The following is a 10,738-nucleotide window of genomic DNA, read 5'->3' on the forward strand; positions in this document are numbered from 1 at the left end:
CCAGAAGGGGAGGCACTTCAGTTCTCTATAAACAGGTAAACCAGAGGGATTGTTTTGCGTCTATAATTAGCACAGGTGCTCTGTCACAATACCAAATCTGACTAGTGATTATATATATATGTTTTTTTTCATCAGAATTATTGTGCAGACTGGATGTTGGTAAGGACATGTCCCTATCATCCCTACCCAATTTTATGCCTTTGATTTCCATTTCTGTCATAGTCTGCCAATAGATCCCCATAAATCTTAACCACTGGACCTTTAAGGAACTTAGAAAGATTCTGGCAAAACCTTTTTTCATCTATTTTTATGTGATAAACACGGCAGAGGAAACAATTTAGATCAAACTTAGAAAATGGATCACCAGAATTAAGAGCTTGACTGGTCTGCACAAAGCCCAGACCTTAACCCCATCCACATACCTTTGGCATGAACTGGAACTTCAGCTGTGAGCCAGACCTTATCAGCCAACATCAGTGCTGCACCTCAGTACTCTTGTGGCTGAGTGGGACCAAATCCCTGTTTTTTTTTTCCAGAAGAGTGCAGGCTGTTATAGCAACAGATTAATGCCCAGAGTTTTGGAATGAAATGTTCAGCACTAACGTTGTTCAACTGTCCACATACTTTTGGCCACAAACTGCAGAAACTGCATAATCAACTAGTTTCCTGCCATGTATGGCACGACGACCCACACAATTCTCAGCCTAGATTCATTTCAGCTCAAAATCATTTATTATTGCTGGCTGTCAATTTTCTGCCCTTGCCAAAGCAAAGATACAGAAGCAGCAACAAAACACACTTACCCAGAATACAGCAGATGCTATCAAGTTCAACAAGAGCACTGCAGCTTTCATATTGTAAGTGGAAAATACTGTTCTGAGCTGTTGTATTTTCTAAACCGCTTATCTTGTTCAGTGTCGTACTGCAGCTGAAGGAAGCTATTCTACCATGCACAGGACGAGAGGGAGGGTCTGCTGGACAGGTCACTGTCCCATCCTGTCTCATAATGGGACTCAGGAGTTTAGAGGCAACTGACAACGGAGATATCTTGTTCCTCTCTTAAAAATAATGTATAGTTTTGTCTTATTGTTACAATCTTTGTGTTGTGTTTACTCCGTGTTTTGAGCAATGCAAAGCCTTTTAAGGCAAATTATCGTCTATGATTTTCAGTGTTGAACTGAAGGGCTGGCTGTCTGAGGAGCAGGAGCAAAAACAATAAAAAAAAAAAAGTCAATAGCACAGCAAAATTGGTATGCATTCAAGGTGAAACAGTTCTAATTCCTGGTTTAGATTATTTGTTTTATTGTAGAGGTCACTTGACAACATTTTGTCCACTGGATGAGCACTTTAGAGGACACTTTGTCATATTTTGTCCAGTACGAGGGCACTTTACCACATATTGTGTACTAGAAGGGCACTGTAGAGGGCACTATATCATATTTTATCTATCATAGGGAGCATCCAAGAGGGCTCTTTTGTGTTGTTTTTTCAAATATGGGGACACCAGGAGGTGCGATTGTCCCCCTCCCTGCCTTGAGTCCACCAGTGAGGAGTTTGGTCTATACAAATAAGTCTGGATTGACTTCATCTATTTATGGAGAAAAGTTGCCAAACATCTTTAGGTTCCAGCTTCTCAAATGTGAGTATTCTCTATTTTTAATCATTATAAATTTCACATTTTTTTTATTTTTGAAATCTGATTGGACAAAACACTTGGGATGTGGGAAACTGCACAATGAAAACATGAATTGGTTGCAGCCCTAATTTCAAATTCACTTTAACCTGCATGTGGTCCAACTGGTCCACTGAGCTGGCTCTGAAATATTAAATATCAGCATGTCACGAGCTTGTCTTTTTGATGGCTGCACGCAAGATGATTATAGGTTACAGCACCGACTTTGTGTTGAATTTGTTTGGTATGTTTCTTTTTTTTTCTTTTGTAACGAGAAAACAGCTCTGACATGTATTTTCCTGGTGCAGCAGGGTCTCCAGCTCTGTCTTTGTATTATACAAAAGCGGTGAACAGGCCTGTGCCAACCAGAACTGCCTACGACAGGCTGATTCTGCCCTCAGCAGTGATCTCTGAGACATGAGGACAAGGCTTTGGGTCAGTGCCAGTGACCATATTATACTGCCAAATAGTAATCTACTGTTTTCCTTTAGTGAAGGTAAAGTTTAAAATTATTTCAGGGATGTCCTGAGATAAGAGGGCTGATCAGTGTTAGCCATCTGTCTCTGTGTGACTGTTTCAGTTCAGTTTCCACCAGCTTTACTTTTATTACTGTCTGATATGTAGTTAAAATGTATTTTTAAATGTGCATATAATAACATTTTTTTGAAAATAATTACGAGGCTATGAAAAATCCTGATTAAATCTGCACAAGCACAACCCAAACTGTGTTAACATGATATGTGGTCACCTTATATTGCACCCACATGTAAATTTGTTGCTTTATTTTTAATTAGTCTACTGCAATGAGCCATGACAAAGTTTCTACATGGGACTTATACTACAAAGATTTTGTTTGGCCATGTACAATGTGGTGGGAAATGTAATCATTTCTGCTGGTCATTGACCTTCAGATGACACCAATTACTTTGCTCTCACTTGTACTCTCACTATAATAGAGCAATATTATATGAATTAGTTTGTCAGGAGGTGTAAGCTGTACTTCTCAGGGTGACTTTGCAAAATATATGTACCTAAGTTCACTTCTCTCCAAATGATTTAAAGTTTGGCAGCACATTTAATTTACCACTTAAATACTGAGCATGATCATCTGTGTTAATTAAAACATCACTATTGTCATATTTTTGAAGGATTCTTTAATCATGGGCATTCTGCTGCTATAATAGCCTGCACTCTTCTGAGGTCTGACCAGGCAAGTTCTTCCACACCAAACGGGGTGTAAGTAATCTGAGCTATTTTTTTCCAATAACGATTTTAGAACTTGTGATAAAAGCCAGAATCATTTTTTAAAAACTATTTGAACACTTTAAAAATGTCCTGTATTTTCTTGGCTATAACCCCCTGTACAATGTCTTCAAAGCTCCTTTCTTAATTAATATTATAATATTTTTACTTTTCTAAAAAAAAACAAAAATCCTACACTTTTTTTTCATCAATAAAAATGAACATTAAAAGGGATTAATTAATTAGGGAGGGATTAGGGAGGAATGGGATGAACGGTATCAATAGCAATGACATAGAAAAATTAGGAAATGATGCCCTCTTCTGGTTACTTCTTTGAACTACAACTGCCCATTGTTGTATTCCAAAAACTCAATCTAGAAACAGTCCCGCCCCTGAGCAACCATAAAACCAATCACCACTCAGAGTTTGGGCTCAATGTTTATGGGTTACATTTTGTCCTGAGCCTCGCCTGTCAGGTAACACAATCGCCGCAAACTCCACAAATTAAATAGTTATGTTCACACTAAGGTGAGAGAAGGTCAACGTTATGGTCAAGGGCATTGTTTGAAAAATACATGATTTGTAGGCTGTCATTTAGACTGAAAAAAATGCCTGAAATACTAAACTCAGGACCCAATTTACCAAAGTCTGTCTCGAGTACCTACTCAGCCTGCTCAAATCTGTGCCACACTTCACAAGACTGATAATTAGCTTCATAAATATCAGAAAACACAGCTGTCTTGGAAGAAATTTGCTCATGCAGCTCCTTCAGAATTAAGGTACCAACACAATGTAGTTGAAAGTTGTATTAATGTGAACTGTTTGCGTTTTCTTTCGGTGTCTAAATTGGAAGTAGTTTCGCTAAGTGATGGTAACGATAACCAACTTTTGAGACTGACACTGTGTGTTAGCTAGCTTAATGTTACAGTTACCAACCGTTGTTTCTAACGTTACTCCGCAGCTCATAACAAACGAATAAGTTGCAAAATTTCGTTGTTTAACGAATGTGTAGTCTTTAAAGTGTTTTAAGGAAACCTCAGCAACCTGTTGCAGTCTGCTGGTGGTGGTTTGTTGTGGTGTGTGTGCCATGGTGACACAGGGGTGGGTCTTCTGTGTGTTAAGTTTTGCGGTTTGCAAGGCAACCGACCCCCGTTGTTGTGAAGTCTGCCAGTGAAATCTCTACATAAAACCTTTCCTACTGAATCGACCAAATAAATGTATATGAGGTAAGTTTGCAATGCAGTATGATTAATACAACGTTACTTTCTCTCCACAGTAGGCTTTAGTTTTTTCTGTGTACGTTGTCCTGACAAACTCAAAAGTGTCGTTTTGCTCCTCGTTGCTCAGCCCACCAACATGACTGGTTGGACTTGGTTCTTAGATGCTGTTGAGCGAGTCTGTCTGAAAAATGACTGGAGCTTCTGCCTGTTGCAAAGCACTGGGTATGTGCTTGAATGCAGCATATACTTTTCTACATCAAGTGTGTTGTTGCTGTAGCTTCTCCACTAATCTAATCACTGCTTGCTTGAAACTGTGGATCAGAAGAGGCTGTTGGCTTCAGTGCAAAGCCCACATGGCTCTCATGGCAAGCGAATGTGTTTTCACATGGTCTGTGCAGGAAACAGTTTTTTTTTGTTTTGTTTTTTGTTTTTTTTGTAAAGTAGACAGCAGCTCCACTCCAGCTGGCTGCACAGATTTGCACAATATGATGTTGACCTTTGATGGATATGTAATTGCCAGCAAAAGTAAAAGCAGTTGTATTTATTTTATTTATCCTTAATTTAACTATAAGCAAAGTCTAAAGTCATCAAAATTATTTAAAACTATAACATTTAAGCACAAATGTCATACATATTTGGTAAGTCTAGCTTGTTCAACTTGAGGATCAGATGCTTTTCTTTGTCACTTATGATAGTAAATGAAGCGTCTTTCGGTTTTGGACTGTTGGTTGGACAAAAGAGGCAATTTGAAGACATAATTTTGTTCTCTGGTAAATTGTAATGAGCATTTTTTTGACAATTTTTGGACATTGTTATAGACTAAATGATTAATCAATTAATAATATCAATTAATAAATCAGTCGATAATTTGCAGATTAATCAATGATGAAAATAAGCATGAGTTACAGCCCTAAAGTTATTATTTGAATCAGGAAGTATCTTATCTAAGAATAAATAAACAGTAGCTGACTAGAACTCAACATCAGCTTTCAGTACTTGATAGTTTTCAGTTTGCTGCACTTATCACACACATTTCTGTCTTTACTTCAAAGGTATTGGAGTTTGTATTATGTTTGTATTTCTGTTGTTGCTGCACTTATAGCTGCTGTTTCTTGACAAAAATTAAGCAGAGATTCATAACTTGTTAAGTAAATTGTATTTGATAAACTGTGTGAATGGAAATGGAACTGGAAATTTTAAGGAAATTGATTTTCAGAACCTTTTAGAAAATGAGTCGAGGTCATTTTCAATAAAGTGAAATTTTTAATGTGTGTCTCTGGATGTCTGAGTTCAAGAAACTCAGAAAGAAATGCAGCCTCTTGTAATTAAACTTAATTTATGTGGTATCTTTAATAAACAGAATGCAGGTGAAAACAATTAAAAATAGCAGACAACATCAGTGCTGTAATATTTAGATCTTTAATTTTTTTTAATCGGGGCTGCAACTAACATAATTGCTTTGTCTATAAAATAATCTAAAATATTGAAAACACCCATTACAATTTCCCAAAGCCCATATGATGGCTCAGGTTGCTTGTTTTGTCCAACAAGTTGTCACTTTTGAGAACCTGGAACCAGAGAATATTTGGCATTTTTGCTTGATAAATGACTTATTGATTATTAACATTGTTGATTTTCTTCCTATAGAGAAATTAATCGGTCAACTAATCATTTCAGCACAATTTAAAAATTTCAAATAGCTTTATTCAGTAACTCTCCTCACCAGTACACTCTCTGTACAGCATATACTGTGTCCTCAGCGCTTTCTGTGCCTCCTAAGCAGATTAGCTGTCATATCTTAGTCACTAGGCCATCCTGAACAGCTCACTGTAGCTCCAGCTACACTTCTGTTCCGTGTGCTCAAAATTCAGCTGGTGTCACTCTGTGAAGATCCATGTAGTTCCCCTGTTGGCGGGCCTGACAGCTTTGGTGGGATGAGGAATGACAGTAGAGCTTGGCAGAAATTCTCTGCTCTCGCTCTCTTTTGTCTTGTGCTTTCTCTCTCTATCTCATCTGTTCCTACACCTCCGCCCCACCTGTCCATCCTGGATGCAGCCTTAGCTCGCCTGACAGTCAGGTGATTACAGCCCTGCTGCTGTCCTACTGACTGTCTGTCTGGCAGAGAGGAGCTAAGCTAGCCTCCTGTCCTGGATGTATACTGATGATCATTGTCTGTTTACAAATGGTGAAGCCCCCTGTAAGGGCTTTAGAGCCGCTTAATTCCCCCCATCTGGTAGCTGAGATAAATCCATAGTTCCTTCAGGAATTAAGAGGAAGCATGAGCAGAGCAACAGGTGAGTTGTTTCTTTGCTTTATTCTTACCCAAGAGAAGCTCAGAAATCCACAACTTATGAAAAAGTAATTATAGAAAGTTTTTGAATTTGGAAAAAGCTTAAATTTCACTTGAAGTTTGTCGCTATCTGCTTCTCTTCTGCATTTGCTCTAAATTGGCTGACTGTTGGCGACACAGTGTTTATGCCCGACACATCTCTGTCTGTCAGACAGAATAACACCCAAAACTGAAATAGTTTTGTAAGAAGTATTGAGAATCTTTACTTACCACAATGCAGACATACCCAATTGTCTGCCTGCATTTTTTTTACCAGCATAATATTTAATATGATATATAAGCAGTAGGGCTGGGTGAACACCTATTGTCAGAAAACATTTAACATTTCACAGTAGGAAAAGCGCAACTGTAAATCAATGATGGTTGAATTCAGTAGACCCTTTTCACAGCAGCCATTTTGACATGAAATAGTAGACTAAACACAGGTGTTCCCAATTATACTAATTAAGGCTCTGTTCCATTCAGGTCAAACAGAGTCAAGGTGCTGCCTTTGTGCATGTTGGCTTACTACAAAGGCTCTGCTGCACTAAATGGAACCTTAATTAGTGTCACTGGTAACACCTGTGTTTACCCTACTATTTTATATCAATATGCTGTGAAAAAAGGTCTGTTTAGCTGCTTCAGTTTCAGGGTCCTTGTATTGTGCACGCTGGCTTACTGTCATGATTTACTGGCAGACTTGAATAGAACAGAGCCATTGTTAGTGTTATTAGTAACACCTGTGCTTTTCCTGCTATGACAAGTCAAAATGTCTGCTTTGAAAAGACACGTAATTTGTCTGAAATGTTTGGATACCTTGTGTAGGTACAAACTAGGTATGACGCCAAAGTGATGCTCAGTATGAGTATTGGTCTGATAAACTTTAAGTGACATGCCATAGAGAGAGAGAGAGAGATGTGTCACAAGTAACTTGGATGACATTTATTTTAAGAAACGTAAGAAACAGCAGTATTAATAACTGAGTCCCGATGTAGACTGTGTATTTCTTCCTTCATGTTTCATAGTCTGAGCATGATGTTTTCTGGCAGCTTAAGTAAATACATCTATACAGATGTCTTACAGCTTAGTTGTTTAAGAGAGGGAAAAAGCAGTGTTCCATCAAAATATCCCCAAAGATCCAAGGGTGATTCTCCTCGGAACAATCCCTGAAGGCTTTGAGGGGAGGGCGAAAATGTATCTATTACAAATCCTCCTGGTGGCTGCAATTAAAAGTAGCACAATTAGATGGCTGATTCCTGAACCTTCAACGTACAACATCTGGATTAAAAAATATACAGCTGTATGAGATGGAACAAATCACAGTTGCATTAAGGTTGCAAAGACCAAAATTTAAAAAAAAAAGCTAGAGTCCTGTAATGAGTTTGTTAATGCAATAAGGGAACTCTCAAATCCATATCCTCTTCCCCACCCTTGTATTTTTAAATTCACTCTATTTATCTCTATTATTTTAATTTTTTTCTTTTTCCTTCTTTCTTTCTTTTTCTTTTCTCTTTTTACTTATGAATGTACATGTAATCAAACAGGTATGTATATATGTACACACACACATTTATTTATTTATCATTATTATTGGCATCCATCATTTCTTTTTCCGTGTGTGTTTGAATCTCAGATACATCTTACTGCACTTGAACACTTCACCATACTTTTCTTAAACCTTAATTTCTTAAATTCTGTGTAAGATCTGAATTTGCAAAGTAACCAGCAACTACAGGTATCAGTTAAATGTGGTGAAATACTAAACCCAATATTTAAGTACTAAATACTAAAATATAAGAGAGTACAATTTTGTATAAACTCAAGATATTTAAGTACAAGCCTCTTCTAATTTTAGCAGAAAATTAATGGAAGTCCATGGCTATTGTTTGGCAGTCTAGATATGTCTAAGGCACTCTGATTTGTCAGGGTGTAAGGTCACCTGACCTTGAAGAACACATCATTTCCTTTCCAATTTTAATCAAACAGTGTCACATATCGTTGTTCTTGTCTCCTGGCAGGGGTTTAGTCCTCATCTCGAGTCCCTGGAGATTCTTGTGTGTTAGAGAAGGAAGACAGAAATGAATGAATAAAGTCATAGTTTTACTATGAGTTCTAACTCTCTCTATTCTGGAGTTATTGTTTTCCTAAACGTACCTCTCAAGTTGTTTACCCACTGAGGGAGCTATGTGCTCTCATTCCTTGTGGTCTACTTTAAATGCATGTTGAGTTTGCCATGTTGGCCAGCGTGGAGAGACTTGCTGCTCATTTGTGTATGAAAGAGTTGTAGAGAGCGCGAGACGTGAGTCTGTTAGACCCACACTGAGCCCTGTGTTTGTCTCTAACACAGTCAAAACAAGTGTTTGTGGATGCACAAGTGTGTCTCGATTTGTGAGCAAAAAAAACATACTCTCATGATAGGCGTGTGTGTGATGTTTGTGTGTCAGATGAGAGACACTGATGCTGTAAGAAGCAACAGGCTAATAATCTTCTTGCAGTAATCTGGGATATTGATAAAAGACGCAAACAGGCACAGTGGCCACTTTTCCTAATGAGAATCTGAGTGCTACTGTACAGAATGTACTTCACTTTCTCCTCACTTCAAATGCCCATTTCCCTGCATGACGTTGACAGAAAGGTTCTCTGAGAATGACTCTACGTCTGTGACTTGGTATGTGGTCTTATTTGTTACTTTAGTTTTTATTTAGGTTTTCAGCTCTGGACAGAACAGCATGAGCATCAATTTATCATCACTGAACAATACACCATGGGAAAAATATATATATAAAAAAACATGTATACATTATTCTTTACAGTTATTTCATAACTTAACAGTTCAGTTATTTGTTGACATCATGTGTCATATAAATGATCCACTTTTCCCAGTTCTTATTGTGGACATTGCCTTTAATTTTTAGTTAAGTCACCTTTTCCACTGAGTAGATATCACGGACAATCTCAAACCATTGTTCTGTGCCTGGAGGCTCTGCTTTATAAGCTACCAGTTTCTTGTTATAGTTTTTGCTGGATATAAGCAGAATGTTTGCCAGATATCTATCTCTTCTTTGTACAGCCTTCTTAATGTTCCCTTGGTACATCAAACATGTGCCCTTTTTTACCTGCTTGCTGCTGATAGTGAACAGTGTAATGCAGAGTTTAAATACATGACAACTTGTTAAATAACTTGTTCATGTGTGACCCCTGCAACACGCTGTATGTCCACCATCATCATGTGTGCACACTTCAGGGAAATATACTGTGTTTAAAAACTATAAGATGCTAAGTAGTTACATTACAAGACATTAGTACTGAAGCATGCTAAAACTCCTTAATCAAAGTGCATATAGAGATTAGACTTTTGTTATGTGGTTTTGGTTTAGAGCGTATATATTAATTTATGAATTAGTCTAAATGATGTTTCTCATTGTGGCATTGTGTAACACTGTTTTTGGGTTGAGTGAGGCACTGGCAGTGTTGCGTGTAACACAGTATGTTAAGACTTGTCAGAGGTGTTTTATTGCAGACACTGTTGTGGAGTTGCCATAGTGAGCGGTGCAGTTCTGGGCAAATACGTGGGGGACTTAATTTGATGTGCTAGAGGTCTAATCCGAGCTCTGTTACATGTATGATATGTTTGACTATAACAAGGGACATAAATGCGTGGTGAGACCTGATAGCGCAGGAGTTGAGCAGGGGGGAATAAATCTGAGCAGGGGGCAATAAAATGAATGCTTATCTGTTCTGTAGACTAACACAGAGTTCATGTCACCTTGGAAACGAGTCCTAAATTGCTGCTGCTCACACAAGATGTCAGACAAAATGTAACCTCAACTCCACTCCCATGTCCAAGTGCATGATGAAACAAATGACCCACACGGACATACACAGATGACATTAAAATACATTAGTTGACATTTGTAGTGCACTTTTTTCAGAGGAATTATATTTGTTAAAGCTTGTTACAAGTGCTCACACATTACCTGAAGTATTTTTTTAAAGGCCGGAACTAATGCATTTGCATTCATGGTCAATTATTCTCACAAAATGAAAAATGCACTTTACAATTTCCCAGATCCCAAGTTGGCAACTTGAAATTGCTTGCCTTGTCCAGGCAGCTATTGAAGATGTTGAAGAACCCCTCCCCCAAAAATCAGTTTGTAGTGCAAACAAGCAAATCTTTGGATTTTGTTTTACACAATTGACTTAACAATTAATCGAAAAATCAAAAACTGACTCAAATGATGACACACAGGCACTACCACCAAGAGACAACTGCAT

Source organism: Lutjanus erythropterus, chromosome 20, assembly GCF_056507025.1.
Source record: "Lutjanus erythropterus isolate fLutEry1 chromosome 20, fLutEry1.hap2, whole genome shotgun sequence".
Classification (NCBI taxonomy): domain Eukaryota; kingdom Metazoa; phylum Chordata; class Actinopteri; order Lutjaniformes; family Lutjanidae; genus Lutjanus; species Lutjanus erythropterus.